At 44.5% G+C, this 19,045-nt stretch overlaps 1 protein-coding gene across 6 annotated transcripts in view; it reads right to left on the bottom strand.

Annotated features, from left to right (window-relative positions):
• The window catches only part of OSGIN1 (oxidative stress induced growth inhibitor 1), a 335,667-nt gene that overhangs the window by 260,563 nt on the left and 56,059 nt on the right, over positions 1-19,045 (bottom strand). For all 6 annotated transcript variants that reach the window (XM_039910211.1, XM_039910212.1, XM_039910209.1 and 3 more), the window contains one exon: positions 17,789-17,883. The gene's annotated coding sequence lies outside the window, so the exon portion shown is untranslated. The remainder of the gene's footprint in view (positions 1-17,788; positions 17,884-19,045) is intronic.

Genomic DNA, 19,045 nt, shown 5'->3' with positions numbered 1-19,045 from the left:
TGAGATACCTGTTTGTCTTCCTACTTAGATTGTGAGCCCCATGTGGGGCAGAGACTGTCTGATATGATTATTTTGCATCTACTTCAGCGCATGGCACATATTAAGTGCTAACAAATACCACAATTATTATCAATATTTTTATGAGAGACCTTCATCTTGGTATGGATCTTGATGCCCTGCTGTTTTTATGCTCTACTTTGCAGTTAGACTTTTTGATCCCGTTTTCTACCTCTTTGTGTGTCATTCAAGAAACCGATCTAGGTGACAACTTTAAGTACTCTGTTGCCACTGAAAATCTTTGGTTTTGTGTAGGATTTTCTGGGTATAGGCTGACCTAACTTTGGTTTTCTTTAGACTAATTACCAGCCCATACTGCGGTGCTAAATCTGAAGTGATTATGAAGAGATTCCTAATCATTTGCAGGCGTTCTTGTGGATGTGCTTCAAGAGCTCAGTCACCTGCATAGAGCAGTTCCCAAACCACTCTCTCAAATAGTCTTGGCATTTCTTGTCGGATGGGGCCGCCTCCCACCTCCCCGGCTCTGACAGAGCCCCTAGTAACGTCATGAAGTAGTATCGGGCTCTCAGCGAACTCTTCGGGGCACCCAAATTTACTAAGCAATTTCCAAAGTCCAGATCTACTGATGGTGTCGTAAATATTTGTACAGAGGTCTCACAGTGGCTCCCTGTATTTTTCCTATACCTGAGGGACTGCAAAGATTCATCCATTCATTCAATCAAATTTATTGAGCACTTACTGTGGGCAGAACATGCCAAAAGATGATCTGAAGCCACATCGCGATTCTGGGAAGGTTGAGTTGCCGTCGTTCTTCAGGAGACGATATAGGGATAATCTGACTAGAATCAGGCCAGCAATGGAAAGTAATGAGAAGCTTCAGTAATTGCCATAATTTGATCTTTTCCCTTCCTTCTTGAACACGGTAATGACAATAGTATTTCTGAGATTCTCTGGGGCCTTCTCAGCATTCCATTTGTTGAAAAGCTAGTTCCATATGAACCAGGTTTATATTTTGAAGAAGTACAATGTCTGAATTGAGAGGAACCATCGGATTTACCCGCACGTGGTTCTGATGCTCACCCATTCCCAGGATCTGTGTCCCGGATCCTGAGTCCCGTGTGGGCCAGGGACTGTGCTTCAACTGATTACCTTGGCTCTACCCTAGTGGTTGGCACAAAGTAAATGCTTAATAATGCTTAGAGAAGCAGCGTGGGTCAGTGGAAAGAGCCCGGGCTTGGGAGTCAGAGGTCATGGGTTCGAATTCTGGCTCTGCCACTCGTCAGCTGTGTGACTTTGGGCAAGTCACTCTTCACTTCTCTGTGCCTCAGTGACCTCGTCTGTAAAATGGGGATGAAGACTGTGAGCTCCACGTGGGACAACCTGATTACTCTGTATCTCCCCCAGCGCTTAGAACAGTGCTCTGCACATAGTGAGCGCTTAACAAATACCATTATTATTATTATTATTAATACATACCATAACTAACTCTTGGTGTCTAGAGAGAAGCAGCATGGCCTAGTGGATAGAGCATGGGCCTGGGAGTCAGAAGGACTTGGGTTCTAATCCTAGCTCTGCCACTTGTCTGCTGTGTGACCTCGGGCAAGTCGCTTCACTTCTCTGGGCCTCGGTTACCTCACCTGTAAAATGAGGATTAAGACTGTGAGCCCTGTGTGGGACAGGGACTGTGTCCAACCCAATTACCTTGTATCTACCCCAGTGCTTAGTACAGTGCTTGTCACATAGTAAGCACTTAACATATATCACAATTACTATTATTATATTAGACCCAAACGTAAGACTGAACACTTTTCCTGAAGTTATTTTTGATGAGTTCATTAATTTACCAGGAATTAATTATCAAGCTGCTTCACTGTGATAGCTGACTTCTAAAGCCCGAAGAAGTCCAACTGGTTTAGATGAATTGTAAAAACGCACATCTGGGTGTTTTTTTTAGTTTAAATAAAGTAACCTAAGTGAGAGATTAAACTCTCTAGAAATGACTTTGGAGTATTTTCCTCAAATCATTGGTGGGGAAAATAGAATGTGGACAACTATTATTGAGACAGAGTGTACGTGAAGTTTGGAGGCCAGCAACAGATCTCTGAATTCTGATTTACACTGACTGTGTCCCCATCTCATCAATCAATCATATTTATTGAAAACTTACTCCGTGCGGAGCACTGTACTAAGCGTTTGGGAGAATATGACATAATATGAATTCTGATCCTCAAAGATGCATTAGTTCAAATACCAAATCTGAATATTATTGGGCCTGGAAGGGTGAGGAGCACAGAGCACCATTAGGAGCTGTGTTTAGCTACTTCCTTAAACACTGTTATCTTGCATTACTGCATTGTTGATTTTGCAATTTATGTTGCTTCCTTTTTGACTATTACCATCATTTAGATTGTGAATCTTATGTGGAGCAGAGACTGAGTCTAATCTGTTTACCTTGAAATTACTTTAGTGCTTAATAAATACCAAAACTAACTACTGGTCAAGAGCATTTTGAATTCCTTTGAAGGACAAATGCTACCCCCGGGCACAATGTAATGCATATTCACTTTTCAGATAATAATAAACATAATAAATAATATTTAAGGACTTACTATGTGTCCAACACTGTGCTGAGCATAGGTAGAGATATGATACTATCAGATCAGACACAGTTCCTGTCCCACAAAGGGCCCGCAGTGCAAGGGGAAGGGAGAATAACAAATTAATCCCCACTTTACAGATCAGGAAATTGAGGCACGGGGAAGTGAGGTGAATTACCCAAGGTCACCCAGCAGGCAAGTAGGGGATCCCCCATTAGAACCCAGGTATCCTAACTCTCAGTCCTGTGTTTTTCCCACTAAATCTTATTGGGAACTATATTCTCAAAACATGACTCTCACCTCTTGAAACCTTTTTCTATGGAACTTTATTTTAGCATTCACCAAAACCCAATTCTATTAAGTTTGTGCCCCAAAGAGATCCAGAGATCATCATCATCATCAACTGTAGTTACTGAGAGCTGGTGTGTAGAGCACTGTTGCTAAGCATACGGGCACATTGGAAAGATAACACAAAAATATCACATTCCCGCCCCTGGGAGACTTAAAGTCTAATGGGAGAGATAAGTGAAAGCAAATTGCTTAATATACAAGGTGAGCTACTAGATGTATGGGGTGAACAGGAATGAAAAGCAAACAAACAAACACATCTACATCAAAGCTAAGGTGAATGGTGGTGTGGCAGGACCAAGAAGGTGGCTTGAAGCAGTGTGGCCTAGTGGATAGAGCGTGAGTCAGAAGGATCTGGTTCAAATTCTGCCTCCGCCACTTGTCTGCTGCGTGATCTTGGACAAGTCATTTAACTTCTCTGTGCTTCAGTTACCTCATCTGTAAAATGGGGATTAGGACTGAGAGCCCCATGTGGGACACGCACTGTGTCCGAACCGATTATCTTGTATCTACCCCAGCGCTTACTTAGTACAGTGCTTGGCACATAGTAAGCGCTTAACAAATAACAAAACAAAACAAAAAAAACCCAGGAGAGTTGTGAACATGAGCGAGACATAGGTTAGCTTGGGAAGAAAGAAGGGCGTGAACTGTTATGTAGCAGAAAAGGAAATCAGTTGATGGACAGCATTGAAGCCAAGGTAATTTAACACAATGAGGAATCTTCAAACAGGAGAGAGACTGGGAATTCTGCTTTTGCCCCAAGGATAGAACCATTCTGAATCATCACATCCAGAGGACAAGGCGATCACAGCAAGAAAACAAGGAAAAGAGGATTGATGGATTGATTGAAAAGAGGAAAAAATGATGCTAGGAAAAAAAAAAATCCACAGTAAATGTGTGTGGCTCATTTCTGCAAAAGGTATCTTGCAACATTCTGCACAGAGATTATAAAGATTTAATTGGATTAAAGTCAGCTATGAACAGGTTGAAGTGAACAATAAATGCGGCAGTTTTAGGATATTTAATTAATTTACTTAAAGATTAGTTTCAGTGGAATGCTATTTTATGAAGATTTAGTTCCCAGAAGGAATTTCCAAAACAGAGTGCCATGGACTGGGTGTTGCCTTCTGCTTGCCTATTTTAACACTACATGGTGCCTTCTCTACCTGGGTACCCTGGGAATAATACTAATGCTAATCGAAAATTAAGGACATTCTGTAACAGGTTTTCTATGACAGAAACCCGGGAACGAGGACCAATGCCAGAATCTCTTCCTTATATGAACGTGTCTCACTGTTAATAAAATCTGTTTCTCAGGAAGGTTTGCTTAATCTGGGGACCAAGTGACATCTCCTAATTTACAGAACGAAAATGACCATGTTACAATAAAAATGATGATAATAATAATAGTAATAATAATGATGATAATATAGAGGTACGTGCTACTATGTGCCAAGCATTGTACTAAGTGCCGGAGTAGATATTCATTCATTCATTCAATAGTACTTATTGAGCACTTACTATGTGCAGAGCACTGTACTAAGCGCCTGGAATGGACAACTCGGCAACAGATAGAGCCAATCCCTGCCCAGTGACGGGCTCACAGTCTAATCGAAAATAATCAGGTTGAACAGAGACCCTGTCCCTCACAGTCTAAGAGGGAGAACAGATAGCTAATCCCCATTTTACAGTTGAAGAAACTGAGGCATGGAGAAGTTAAGTGACTGGTCCAAGGTCACACAGCAGGCAAATGGCAGAGCTGGGATTAGAACCCAGGTCCTCTGTCTTCCAGGCCCGTGCTCTTTCTACTAGGTGATGCTGCTTCTCATATACTCTACCGGAATAGTATATACTGCTGTTTGTGACCATTTCTACAAGCATTATTTATACAAGAAATGATACACTCAAATTAAAAGCAAACCAAGCCTGAGAGATTAAGGGCAGGGAGTTATCGTAAACCATTTATAATTTTAAATTCCTCTCTTTTCTCAGTACTTTTAAACAATGGCTCTATATCAACCATGGCACTATAAAGCCTACCTGCTTCACTGTTCTTTCCATGATGTAACAAATCCAGAAAGCGTACGATCCAGATGAATGGAATTTCTGCAGCTGCTGTTAACTCTTACCTGGGACCACAGCAACATTTGGGAAAAGAGGCTGCTGGGGGTACGGAAGTGAAGGTATTCTGTGTGTTCTTTCTTCCCCAGAGCAGATTTAAAATTCAGATGACCAAAAAACAAGATCTGCGTTGCCCACCACAGAAGTGGCCTCCATCAACATTGCCTGGGGTTACCCCAACCTGAAGTCAGTCAAGAGCCTCCTCCAAGAGGCCTTTCCCAAATAAATCCTCCTTTCCTCTTCTCCTACTTCCTCTGTTTCACCCCTGCACCTGGATTTGCACACTAATTCACCCCTCCCTCAGCCCCACAGCGCTTATGTACAAAACTTAATTTATTCATTTATATTAAGTATATTAAGATCTTATCCTTCTCTAGACTGTAAGCTCATTGTGGGCAGGGAACGTGTCTACCAACTCTTTCTTTTAATGGTATTTGTTAAGCATTTACTATGTGCCAGGCACAGTACTAAGTGCTGGGGGGGGTAGATACAAGATTATGGGGTTGAACACCGACCTCGTCCCACATGGGGCTCACTGAGGCACAGAGAAGTTAAGTGACTTGCCCAAGGTCACACAGCAGACAAGCGGCGGGGCACTTGTGCTCTCCCAAGAGCTCAGTACAGTGCTCTGCACACAGGGAGAGCTCAATAAATACAGCTGAATGATATTTAGGTGGAGAGTAGAATCGGAGGAGTTTCTTTCAAAAAAAATCAGCCTCAGCTGGGTCACTTGATTGGGTCCAATCCTATATAGCTCCTGATTTGGAGTAGTCAATAATGGAATTTTGTTTGTTTTTTTTTAATGGTACGTGTTCAGTGCTTACTATGGGCCAGATACTTTGAGAAGTTCTGGGTTAGATACAAGCTAATCAGGTTGGACACAGTCCGTGTCCCACATGGGGTTCACAGTCTTAATCCCCATTTTATAAATGAGGTAACTGAGGCACAGAGAAGTTAAATGACTCGCCCGAGGTCACACAGCAAAGTGGCGGAGCCGCGATGAGAAAAATGATTTTATTTCCTGTCTCTCCCATCTCCTTGCATCACTGGCCATAAACACAGCCTTTTTTCTCTATTGACCAGTCCTATACCATCTCCTCATTAAGGAACTCCCTCCTTAATTTTCCCTTCCCTCCTTTCCTGCTTATCCTTCTCTCCAGAAGAGATTATATCTCACAGACACAGACCTGTTCTGCAACACAGTCTTAAAATAGGAAGGTTCCTAAGGAGGGGAGAGCGGACAGCAGAGGCAGTAATAACACTGTAAGCACCTTATCCCCTCAGTCAACTGTTGCCCCCCACGCTCAAAACAATGTCATGTGGGAAGCAGCATGGTCTAGTGGATAGAGCATGGGCCTGGGAGTCGGAAGGTCCTGGGTTCTAATTCTGCCTCTGCCTCTTGTCCACAGTGTGACCTCGGGCAAGTCGCTTAATTTCTTTGTGCCTCAATTACCTCATCTGTAAAATGGGGATTAAGACTGTAAGCCCCATATGGGACAGGGACTGTGTCCAAACTGATTAGCTTGTATCTATGCCAGCACGTGGAACAGTGTTTGACACATAATAATAATGACGGAGTGCGTTAAGCGCTTACTATGTGCCAAGCACTGTTCTCAGCGCCGAGTACTAGTAAGCCGCTAACAGAGGCCATCATTTTTTTTTAAATACTCTTCTTCCATCCTTTCCAGCCCCTCCCACTATTTTCAGCGAACAGCTCTCGTCTGCCCTCCCATCCCGGTTCTCTTCCTCTCCACCAACTCTCTTCACAACCCCCTCCAGTCAGGCTCTCTACCCTTCGCTGCCCCGAGACTTAACTTTCTAAATTCCTCAGTGACATCCTTAAATCTAAATCCAAAGAGCTATTCTCTGTCCTGATCCTCCTCTATCCCTCAAGCCGCTTTGCACACTGTGGATCGCTCCCATCTCCTTGAAACACTACCAGGTCTAGGTTTTTCCTGACACGATACTAATCTGATTTTTCCCCCTCTAGGCCGTAACCTTGTTGTGGGTAGAAAACGTGTTTACCAACTCTGCTATATTGCACTCTCCCAAGAGCATAGTACCGGGATTTGCGTGAGTGATTAAAAAAGGATTGATTGATTCTCCTTCCTCTCTAACCCCTCCTCAGTTTCACTCTCTGGCACCTCTTTTGCTTCTTATCCTCTTTGGGTATTCTGCAAAGCTCTGTTCTGGGCCCCCTGCTCTTCTCACTCTACAGTCACTACGGGGTAGTGGATAGAGCCCGGGCCTGGGAGTCAAAAGGTCAGGCGTTCTAATCCTGGCTCCGCCACTTGCCTGCTGTGTGACCTTGGGCAAGTCATTTAACTTCTCTGGGCCTCAATTACCTCAGCTGTAAAATGGGAATTGAGACTCTGAACCCCATGTGGGACAGGGACTGTGTCCAACCCGATTTGCTTGTATCCAGCCCAGTGCTTAGTCCAGTGCCTGGCACATAGTAAGCGCTTAACGTATACCACAGTAATTATTATATAGCTTCATCTACCACCTTTATGTGATTGAGTTCCAAATCTACCTGTCATCTGGTTTGTAATCCTACATCTCCTCTTGCCTCCAGGACATCTCCATTTAGACAATTCACCAGCACCTCGAACTCAGTATGTCTAAAATAGAATTGCTCATTTTCCTGCTAAACCCATGCCTCTCATTTTTCACCCTACACCCTTTACCATCCCCTAACTTCCCATCTCAGTTGACAACACCACCACCTTCCCTTTCCCAGAAACCTGCAATCTCAGAGTTATCCTCGACACCGCCCTCCCCTCCATTTGTCCCAGGTCATCGTGCCCCATTTGGACTCCCTACCCAATCACCCTTCTCTGGAGGCCCAAATCCATGCCCTCTCTTCCAAACTCGACTGCCTCACACCTCCGTCGATCTTGGACCACCAAGCCCCAGTCTTGGATCGTCTCCAGAGTGCACCTCCTCCACGCCTGCTGCAAAGCACTGTTGGTGGAAATCCAGGCACCAAGCCAACCTCTGCCCTCTCAAATTCATCCTCACATCGGATAACTGTATTTTCCTCCTCTCAGGAATACTACTTCACTTCCCTAATTGATTCCCACGCCCACTGCCCCAGCTCGTTGTGGGCGGGAGATATGTCTGTCTGTTGTCATACTGTACTCTCCCCAGCACTCAGTACAGTGCTCAATAAATACGACTGACTTACTGACCAACTATTCCAGAAATTAACTCCCTCTAGAAACCTCCAGTGCCAGAACTTCCCCCAGATGGCCTTGCCAGCTAATACATTGACAAAAAACAAAACCATGAGGCTGGACTTCTCCAAGATCTTCCCCTCACTTCTCCAGGTCCCTGTCTACCCTCCTTTGAGCAGCTCATTCACTTTCTTCCATGGACTCAATTAGCACCTCTACTTGCATGACTCCCAAATCTAACAGCTCCAACCTCTCTCCTTCTCTGCAAACTTGCACTTCCTCCTGCCTCCAGGGCATTCTCTACATGTGGATTTCTCACAGGCGCCTCAAATTCAGCACGTCCCGAACTTAACCCTTTCCTCCAAATCCTCTCCTCCACCAAAATCACAGTTGACCACAGTTGACCATCACAATTGACCACCTCATTCTCCCTATCTCTCAAGCCTGTAACTTTGGCATTAGCTCTGCTGTGTGACCTTGGACAAGTCATTCAGCTTCTGTGGCCCTCCATTTCCTCATCTGTAAAATGGAGATAAAATAACTGGTCTCCCTCCCCCTTAGACTGTGATCCCCATGTGGGACAGGGACCATGTCCATCTGATTCTTTGTATCTACCCCAACACTCAGTATACTGCATGGCATATAGTAAGCACTTAAATACCACAATTTATTCACTGGTGCCCAATTCTTATTTTAAAAAAAAAACCAAAACTCCCCCAAAACTATCATTCTGCCTAGGTCATCCCACTCCTCTAAAATCCTCCAGTGGTTGCCCACTCCTGTCAGCAGCAAGCAGAAATCCTACCTTTCGGCTTCAAGGCACTCAATCGGCAGTCACCCCACTACTTAACCTTGCTCTTCTCCCACTACACCCCTGCTCGCATGTGTTGTTCCTCTCAAGCCAACTCCCTCACTGTGCCTCGTTCTCATCTCCCTCACCTTTAACCTGTTACTCATGCCCTCCCTTCTACCTGTAACGTTCTCCCTTTTCACACCTGGCAGAGCATTGCTCTCACGGTCTTTAAAGCCTCTCTGAAATCATTCTCCTTCAGTCAGTCTTTCTTGACCCCCAGTTGCCACTTCAGCACTAAGCCAAACACTTGGTTACTCACACCTCCCCATTTCACTTAGGTACCCATCTTAATAGTCTTTTACTTCCTCTCCCTTGCTAGACTGCAAGCTCCTTGAGGGCAGGGATCATATTTACTGACTCTAGTGTATTCTTCCAAGTGCTTAGTCCCATGCTCTGCACAGAGTTAACATTTGGCAAATACTAGTGATTTATTGACCGTCTTCTGGCTCTCTCATTCCAACTACTGCTAAATTCTGCTGATTCTTCCTACACAATATCTTGGATTTGTCCCTTCCTTTCCACCCAAATAGCTACCCCCTTGGTACAAGCTCTAATCATATTATAGCTAGGCAATTATAGCAGCCTTCTCACTGGTTTCCCTGCCTGCAGTCTCTCCCCTCTCCAGTTTACACTACATGCCACTGCATGGATTTTCTTGAAATGTTATTTGACACATACCTCTCTGTGCCTCAAAACCCTCTAATGGCTTCCTGTGTCCCTCTGCAACAAAGTTAAGTGCCTGGCACATAGTAAGCACTTAACAGATATCACAAAAAAAAGCAAAAATTGCTCACAATTTGGCTTTTTAAGGCTCTCCACTAATTAACATACCTTACATAGCTGCTGTCTTCCCCAGTTACTCCCCAACTCACTGTCTTCATTCCTCCCATGCTAGTCTAACTGAACCTCACTCTTAATAATAATAATAATGATATTAGTAAAGTATTTGCTAAGTGCTTACTATGTGCCAGGCACTCTACTAAAAGCGGGGATGGATACAAGCGAATCGAGTTGGACACAGTCCCTGCCCCGTGTGGGGTTCCCAACCTCAATCCCCATTTTACAGATGAGGTAACTGAGGCAGAGAGAAGTGAAGTGACTTGCCCGTGACACTCCCCACTCCATCCCTTCACCGAGGCTGGATTCCCCAGATCGGAACTCTCCCTACCCAAATCCCAGAGACCACCGAAATTCTCCTGAAATCTCACCTCTTTCAACAAGCCTTCCCCAATTAATTCCCAGCATTCCCATCAGCCACCTCTACCACTTACACCTTTATTCATACCCAACTTCAGCATTTTTGTAGACATGTTTATTCAAATGTACATGTAAATCATTATTTTGATCACGCCATCGGTAATTGCTTTTACGTCTGTCTCTCCTGTTAGAGTGTAAGCTTCCTGCAGGCAGGGAATGTGCCACTTCTTTCTTTTGTACGCCTCAGGTGCATGGTGGGGCACATTGCAGTCAGGGCTCTCAGAGAACACTCTTACTACTATCTGCACCTTTTGGCGCTTACCAGCAGCTCTAGATGCCTTCTGCCATCCACTGCTCACTGCATCTCCTGCAATGGCTCCTCACTCCTCACTCTAGGCTTCAAGGCTCTACATCACCTTGCCCCTTCCTACCTCTCCTCCCTTCTCTCTTTCTACCGCCCACCCCGCACGCTCCACTCCTCTGCCGCCCACCTCCTCACCGTCCCTCGGTCTCGCCTATCCCGCCGTCGACCCCTGGGCCACGTCCTCCCGCGGTCCCGGAACGCCCTCCCTCCTCACCTCCGCCAAACTGATTCTCTTCCCCTCTTCAAAACCCTACTTAAAACTCACCTCCTCCAAGAGGCCTTCCCAGACTGAGCTCCTCTTCTCCCTCTACTCCCTCAACCACCCCCCCTTCACCTCTCCGCAGCTAAACCCTCTTTTCCCCCTTTCCCTCTGCTCCTCCCCCTCTCCCTTCCCATCCCCTCAGCACTGTACTCGTCCGCTCAACTGTATATATTTCCATTACCCTATTTATTTTGTTAATAAATTGTACATTGCCTTGATTCTATTTAGTTGCCATTGTTTTTACGAGATGTTTTTCCCCTTGACTCTATTTATTGCCATTGTTCTCATCTGTCTGTCTCCCCCGATTAGACTGTAAGCCCGTCAAACGGCAGGGACTGTCTCTATCTGTTGCCGACTTGTTCATCCCAAGCGCTTAGTACAGTGCTCTGCACATAGTAAGCGCTCAATAAATACTATTGAATGAATGAATGAATGAATGGCTGAAATTCTAAAATAAGCACTGGGATATAATCACAGGAGAGAGAGAGGGAAGGGGCATGGATATTTGGGATGCACTATGTCCCAGGATACTAAAACTGGGACACTTTGTACCTCCTGAGAACTTTCCCTAGGTGGGGAAGATAGGTCGGCCAGATGGCTTGGTTTTGTCAGGACAGCCTGGCTTTGGAATAGTGTGTCCCAATATCCCAAGGAGATCCACTACCTTTCTCCAGAGATAGCATGCACCCTCAGAACCCACTGGCCGGCCAACTCGATGATTGCTACCATCCCGGTTGTCTGCCAACCCCGGAAATTGCCTAACAAATACACCCATCTGGGTCTTCCCAGGAGACTATCTCAGAGCCCTCTGTATTTATCCAGAGTGCAGTGAACTCACATTATCATTAATAGTTCGACATGCGTGGTGTCAAACATGGTATTCAACTCTACTAACGAGTTTGGGATTATTAGTTTATCCAGGCCTCGCATCTATAGCTTCCTCAATTCTTTGGGCTAGTATTCTGGATGGGAGGATAATTGTGCCCTCCTCTCTAATCGTCCCAAGCCTCCCAGGTTCCTCAGGGTTTAACTCCTCCTTTCTTAAAGTTGGAGACTTGCATACCTGTAATTTACCAGGCCTGACCTCAGGCACCTACAACAAGCTTGTGGGTCAGGTTTGGGTAAAGTGGTGTTTCTAGGAGAGCACAATTATAGAGTGAGCACCCATTACCCACTAAGTTGTTGCCAAAATTCAAAACCCAGTCCTCTTCCAGTGAACACAAGCATAAAGAAATCTATTTGATTCCTGATCTGTATCGTCAGGGTAGAAAATTTTAATTTCAAGAGTATTAGCACTGCCTCATGGGACTCTAACTGCTATCACACGCCAGTCAGTCAATCGTATTTATTGAGTGCTTACGGTGCGCAGGGCACTGTACTAGCGTTTAGGAGAGTACAATAGAACAGTGTAACAGACACATTCCCTGCCCACGACGAGCCAGGTAAATCAACCTTCTCTGTAGGGATGGGTTGGGTATGCATGGGTGGTCTGCAGGCATGAGAAGGATTTGGGTGTAAAATACAATAGCCACGCAGGTCTCTACTTGGAGTGTTTATTGACAAGGGTTTTTTTAGAGGTACGATTTCAGGACCGACTCTCCTACATCTGCAAGTTCCACACTGGATGAATTTAGTTCACAATAATGATTCTCTGCCTAGCTTCCCTCTCTGCAGACCACAAAGAGAAAACAGCCTAAAGAGCCTGTTAACCCTGATGACACCCTTCTCCGATGGGTGAGCCCCAAACTTATGACAATAGAACTGCAGATAGCTCGGTAGAAGACAGCCTTCTGAAAGCAATCTTTTTCTCTAGAAAATTGTCCCCTTGATGTATAGGCCCCGAACATTAAAAGGAGACAGGGTTTGAGGGAGAAAAAGGAAGAGTGTTCTTTGAAGATTCAATCAGTGCTGTTAAACATCAGAAAAACCCTAACCACAAGCCCAGAGCTTTGTATTTTAGACACTCATCTGAAATACATACCCCCAAAAAAGAACCATGTCTACACGCGTGCTAGCAATCCAAACAGCCCTTTTTAGACTTCCCATTCACAAGAATAGAAAAGGAAAGTTTGCTGCCAGAGTACAAAAATTACATCGTTTGACTCTCAAGACTATACCCAATCGTTTTCTAAGGTGGCTAAAATGTGAAATCGTTGCTGGTGTGAAAGGCAGGACCCCCTTAGAAATAGAATAGCATTATGTAATAGCACAAGATGGATGGCTAACATTAGGCTCCACTGGGTATCTAGGTTACACCCAGGTAGTAAACTGGTGCCTGACCAAGAGCTGGAAATAATTTCAGCTATTTGTTTTCCAGTTGTGAGGAAAATGGGTCCACTTCCACCTAAATAGCTCCCCCCACTTCAATGTGGATGACTTCCAAATCTACTTCACTCGCCCTGACCCCTCTCCTCTGCAATCTTGAGGATCAAGATTCTGCCTTGAGGATCTTTCCTCATGGATGCCCTGCCAACAGCTCAAGTTCAACATGTCTAAAACTGAACTCCTCATCTTCCCTCCCAAACCTTCCCCTCCTTCTCACTTGCCCCTCAGAGTTGACAGCATTGCCATCCTCACTGTTTCTTATCCTTACGGCCTTGGCATCATTTGTGACTACTCCCTCTCTTTCAACTTCCATTTTCAGTCCGCCCCTGATCTCTAGCAGTTCTTTCTACACGTTTGCAGAATCTATGCCCCATCCTCTCCATTCAAATGGTCGCCCTGCTGGTCCAGGCACTTTAAAAAAAAAAAAGGTACCTGCTAAGTGCTTACTATGTGCCAGTCACCATACTGAGCACTAGGGTAGATACAGGATAATCTGGTTGGATGCAGTCCATGTCCCCTGTGGGGCTCACAGTCTCAATCCCCATTTTACAGATGAGGTAACTGAGGCACAGAGAAGTTAAGTGACTTACCCAAGGTCACACAGCAGACAAGTGGTGAAATTGGGATTAAGAACCCACATTCTCTGACTCCCAGGCCCTTGCTCTTTCCACTAGGCCACACTGCTTCTCTTTTCCTGGCTTAACTTCTGCATCAACCTCAATCAGTCGTATTTATTGAGCACTTGATGCATGCAGGGAGTAAAATAACAGAGTTGGTAGACACAGCCCCTGCCCAGAGTGAGCCTCCTCACTGATTTCCCTGCCTCCAGTCTCTCCCTTCTTCAGTCCATACTTCATCCTATTATCCAAGTAATTTAAAAATGTCATCTGCACACGTTTCCCCACTCCCCAAAAACCTCCACTTCTTTCCATCTTGTGGAAACTCCTGATCACTAGTGTTAAAGTCTTCGACCTGCTCTCTCTCCTTCCTACCTATCCATTCTTTTCTCCCAGTACACCTGCTTTTCACTATTCATTCCTCTCCAGCCAACCTTCTCATGGTGCCTCATTTTCATTTTTCTCTCAGCCACTCTCTTTCTCATGCCCTCCACCTGCCTGGAACTGCCTCACCCTTCATATCCAACAGACCACAGATCTCTCCATCTTCAAAGCCCTTCCGAAATTATCTCCGCCAGGAAATCTTCCCTAATTAATCTCCAATCTCCCCACTTTACATCCCTCCAACTGCCACTTTCAGCCCTCCTGTGCCACCTAAGCACTAAAGTAGTCAACTCCTTAAGCACTTATGTACATATCTTGTACATATATTATCTACATAATAATTGTGGGATTTGTTAAGCGCTTACTCTGTGCCAGGCACCGTTCTAAGTGATGAGGTAGATACGAGATATTAGGGTTGGACACGGTCCCCGTCCCACAAAGGGCTCACAGCCTTAAGCCCCATTTTACAGATGAAGGAACTGAGGCAAGGAAAAGTTAAGTCACTTGCCCAAGGTCACAGAGCAGACAAGTGGTGAAGCTGGTATTAGAACCCACATTCTCTGACTCCCAGGCCCTTGCTCTTTCCACTAGGCCACACTGCTTCTCTGTCTGTGGTCAGCAGAGCCTGAGGTTCAATACCAAGCTGGATCAGGCCAGAATAGGGCAGTTGCTGGTCACAGTTCTAGAAGCTCCCCCCTCTAGACTGTAAGCTCCTTGTGGGCAGGGAATATGTCTACCAACTCTTTTACACTGCACTTTCCCAAATGCTTAGTACAGTGCCCTACACCCAGTAGGTGCTCGATAAATACAACTGATTGGCACAGGATGCCCCGGAAGCAGAGAAATGTCTGAGACTTTAGGGTCCAAGGATGAGACTTGTTTGGAGAAGGTGTGGACCAAACACTTTTTCCAAGTTCCTTTTCGTGATAATGATAAGTGCATAAGTGTTTACTACGTGCCAAAATAATCTGATCCCACAGAGGACTCACAGTCTAAGCGGAAGAACAGGTATTGCATCCCAATTTTGAAGAAGAGGGAACTGCCCAAAGAAGTTGCCCAAGGTCACACAGCAGACAAGTGGCAGAGCCAGGATTACAACCCAGATCCTCTGTCTCTCCCGGCTCTTTCCACTAGGCCACATTGCTTCTCATTCTCAACTGTATCCAAATCCAGCTCAGATGCCTGAAGTCAGCTGCATCATAACAATAATAATGATGGTATTTGTTAAGCGCTTATTATGTGCCAAGCACTGTTCTAAGCACTGGGGTAGATACAAGGTAATCAGGTTGTCTCTTGTGGGGCTCACAGTCTTCATCCCCATTTTACAGATGAGTGAACTGAGGCACAGAGAGGTTAAGTGACTTGCTCAAGGTCACACAGCAGACAAGTGTCGGAGCCGGGATTAGAACCCACATCCTCTGACTCCCAAGCCCGTCTCGTGCCACTAAGCATCATGTGGATGAGGAACTCCCAGGGGAGCCTCAGTTCAATTCTAACTCATGAATTCTCTAACTAGTGTCCCATGAACTTTGAATCTCAGGTAGAGTTTGTCAGGTGCTCAGGCCCACCTCCCCCGATGGAATGGCAATAATTTCACAGACCAGGGAATGAATTTCTGCTCTACCGACAACCTAGAAGTCTTTAAGAGCTGGTGCAACTCTCTAAGCATCTCATTTGCCACTAGGGTGTATAATTTAAGCACCAGGAAGAAAAAAGTTCAATTAGTCCATTGATGGTGGGGTCTCTGCTTTTCCACTGCCTGTCACCTTGGAATTGATGTCTGCTTCTAATGGACGCAATGATTTTCCAGACTGGCATCAGTGAAAACCACTACTGATAGAGCCAGGAAAGTGGGAAATCCCCTTTGGCTAATATTGAGAAGCCCACATACAAAGAGATAACTTGTTTCGGGATGCAGTTAAGACGGTCACATGACTGGCTTTGTTTCTAAGAAATGAGGAAATAATCTGGAGGGCTGTTCGGTGAAATGAGGTCAGGCCAAAGAGAGACACACATACACACTCAATACACGCGGTATGCAGGGAAGTCTCAGAAGAACCTGGCTCAAATAGAGGAAATCACACATTCCTGTCTGGAACCGTCTTGGGGAGCTACCTTCCAATATTTCTAATTTAGAGAATGAAAGGGAGAAGAGGAATGTAATAAAAGAGAGACAATATGCCGGAAGGGAAAAATAGGGGAAACGTATCTTCACAACAGGCCACATAGTGTGCTGCGCCATCAATCATTTAGGCTTGATCTACTCTACATGGCATTTCAAATGCAGCTACTGAAACTAGAGTACATTAAAAAAAAAAAACCCAAAACCCTGCATTTTGTACCTTAATATAAATTCAAACCTGCAGGGTACCATGAAGAGGGGTTGGAGATGCAACATAGCCCAGTGAGCCGAACACAGAAATGCCTTCTGGTATCATCCCTGTGAGAGAATGCACTCCCACCTTAGAGATGTGGGTAAGATCATGAAGAATTTAAGAGATCTGTCCCCAAAGGCAGAAGTGGAATTTATAACTCCTAGTCATAGGTTTAATCCACTGGTCCAAAGAGAATATTTTATGCTTCTGAAAAGGGAGGCATTTTACTGATGGCAATGACAATACTGCATATCCAATGTAGCCAGGAGAGTCCAATTACTATAAATTCAAAATCTAAAATTTCATAATCAGTTGAGCAACAGCACATCTTTCATTTACCGATTAAGCTCAGCAGCAAACTATTAAAAGCAGGACCTTTTGAAAAGAAGGTGTTTAAAAATCTACAGTTCACTGTATTAAAAGAGAAGTTGGATTTTTTTTTTTTAGTCTCCCAAAAAACTGTGATTAGAAATAAACACCCAACAGTTGAACTAGATTCAGGATTTCTCCCTTTAGAAAGCAGACATTACCATCCTGTAAATAGCCACAAAGGGAACCATTGCATTATGAATTTAGAGATCTTGCCCGTGCCAGTGGCAACACTGAAATCTGAGATATTGATACTCAGCTTCTGGCAGCAAAGAATGGAACTGTTCCTAAAACACGCTTGTTTTAAAATCCTTGGAGAGGAACGCGGATGTACTTGGGATTCCTGGACTCTTTTTCCTAGCTCTGGCTGATTCGCTCCTCAGCTTTGGGAAAGCTTTCAGCCTCTCTGAGCCTAAATATCCCCCGTCTAAAAAGTGAAGACAATGAAGCTCACGTTTAAAATGCCAGAAATTCCTGGATAAAAAGGACAATGTAGTCAGGCCTATGTTACTAAGCAGGATGAGGAAGATGCATTCTCTTGGGTAACATCCACCTTCATGTTGCCATCTATAATGCAGTAGATTCTACAGTATTTCTCAGATAAATTGGTTTCAGGGGAGGTTAATCTTCCTTAAAAAGCACCCCACTGCACCACAGGATTTGCTCCTCTGGAAATGTGGGTGTGTTGGAGGCGGGGAAGAAAAGGAGGAATCCTGTGAAAGCTCTTAGTCAGTAGAAAAACACATGTTAATGTGCAGAGTTTAGGTATCCAGAGAATTTACCTTTGCACCATTTATCGTGGCCTCCAACTCTACAAGGAATTTTCTGTACGAGTTGCCTCTGCTGAAAATCCCATATCATTTTTCGTTTGAATTCCCTGAAAATGAAAAAAGAAATCCAATGAATTAGGGTGTAGTTGAAATTTTTATGAGAATTGATGAATCATCTGGATATTTTCAATAACGTTACCATGTTCTTTAAGGACAATGGAATTTTTTGACAGATTTGAGCCACTGTCCATACCTTACTTTCCATTGTATAAGGTTTGTCTTATTTCCTGGATATCCTTCTTAAGAGCTTTGGTGTTTTATACATAGGCACAGTAATTTTGGCACCACTTTTGAGAAGGAAGCCCCTGCCCTCTATCATTATTATCAAGTGCTGTTGAGTCATTTCTGATTCACAGCGACCCTATGGATATATTTTTCCCACAAGGTCCTGTCTTCTGGCATAATCCGTAACCTTTCTAACGGTTCTTCCGTTATCGTTGTTATGGTCTCTATCCATCTAGCTGCTGGTCTGCCTCTTCCACGTTTTCCCTGGACTTTTCCTAGCATTAGTTTCTTCTCCAGAGAATTAGTCCTCCTGATTATGTGTCCTGCCCCCTATAAGTTACCATAAAATAATAATCTTTTCCACTTTGAGTTATTCAACAACTTCTGAGGTCAGAAGGTAGCCCGAATATTTTGAACATCCCACCTTATTTCAGAATCTATTAAAACAAAAATACCCTGGGAGCGTACTCTTTCTTCTTCTTGATTAGCTTCATGAACCTATCTCTGCATATCCCTGCTTCACCTCTGAGAGCACAGTGGATGAATTTTTAGGACGGAGTCCATGGCACCCAAGCAAAGAGAAGAGGCTCCAAAAAATTGACACAGGCTAATAGTCACCTAGACTTTCCCCTTGGCTGGAAAGCTCTGAGCCATCTGGTGTAGAGGCCAGAAGCAGTCATCCTGTACTATAACGCTTGGGGAGACTCAATCAACCAATGATATTTGTAGAGCTCTTGCTTTGTGCAGAGCTTCGTATTAAACATCTGGGAGAGTACAATACAATAGAATAGGTCGTATGATCCCTGCCCACGAGGAGCTCACAAACTAGAAAAATCTCGAGGGAACTGGTCACCGCCTTCCTGAAACTTTCATTACTGGCCACTGCAGATGGTCACCCCAGAGAGGAAACTGGGTAACAGTCTTGGCAGCATTTTTCTGGCACATGTAACAGGATCTGGACAGGAATAACTTCCAGGGACTAAA

This window comes from Ornithorhynchus anatinus, chromosome X1 (assembly GCF_004115215.2).
Source record: "Ornithorhynchus anatinus isolate Pmale09 chromosome X1, mOrnAna1.pri.v4, whole genome shotgun sequence".
NCBI classification, from domain to species: domain Eukaryota; kingdom Metazoa; phylum Chordata; class Mammalia; order Monotremata; family Ornithorhynchidae; genus Ornithorhynchus; species Ornithorhynchus anatinus.
Note: the sequence above shows the minus strand (reverse complement) of the source record. Positions and strands in the feature narration are given on the sequence as shown.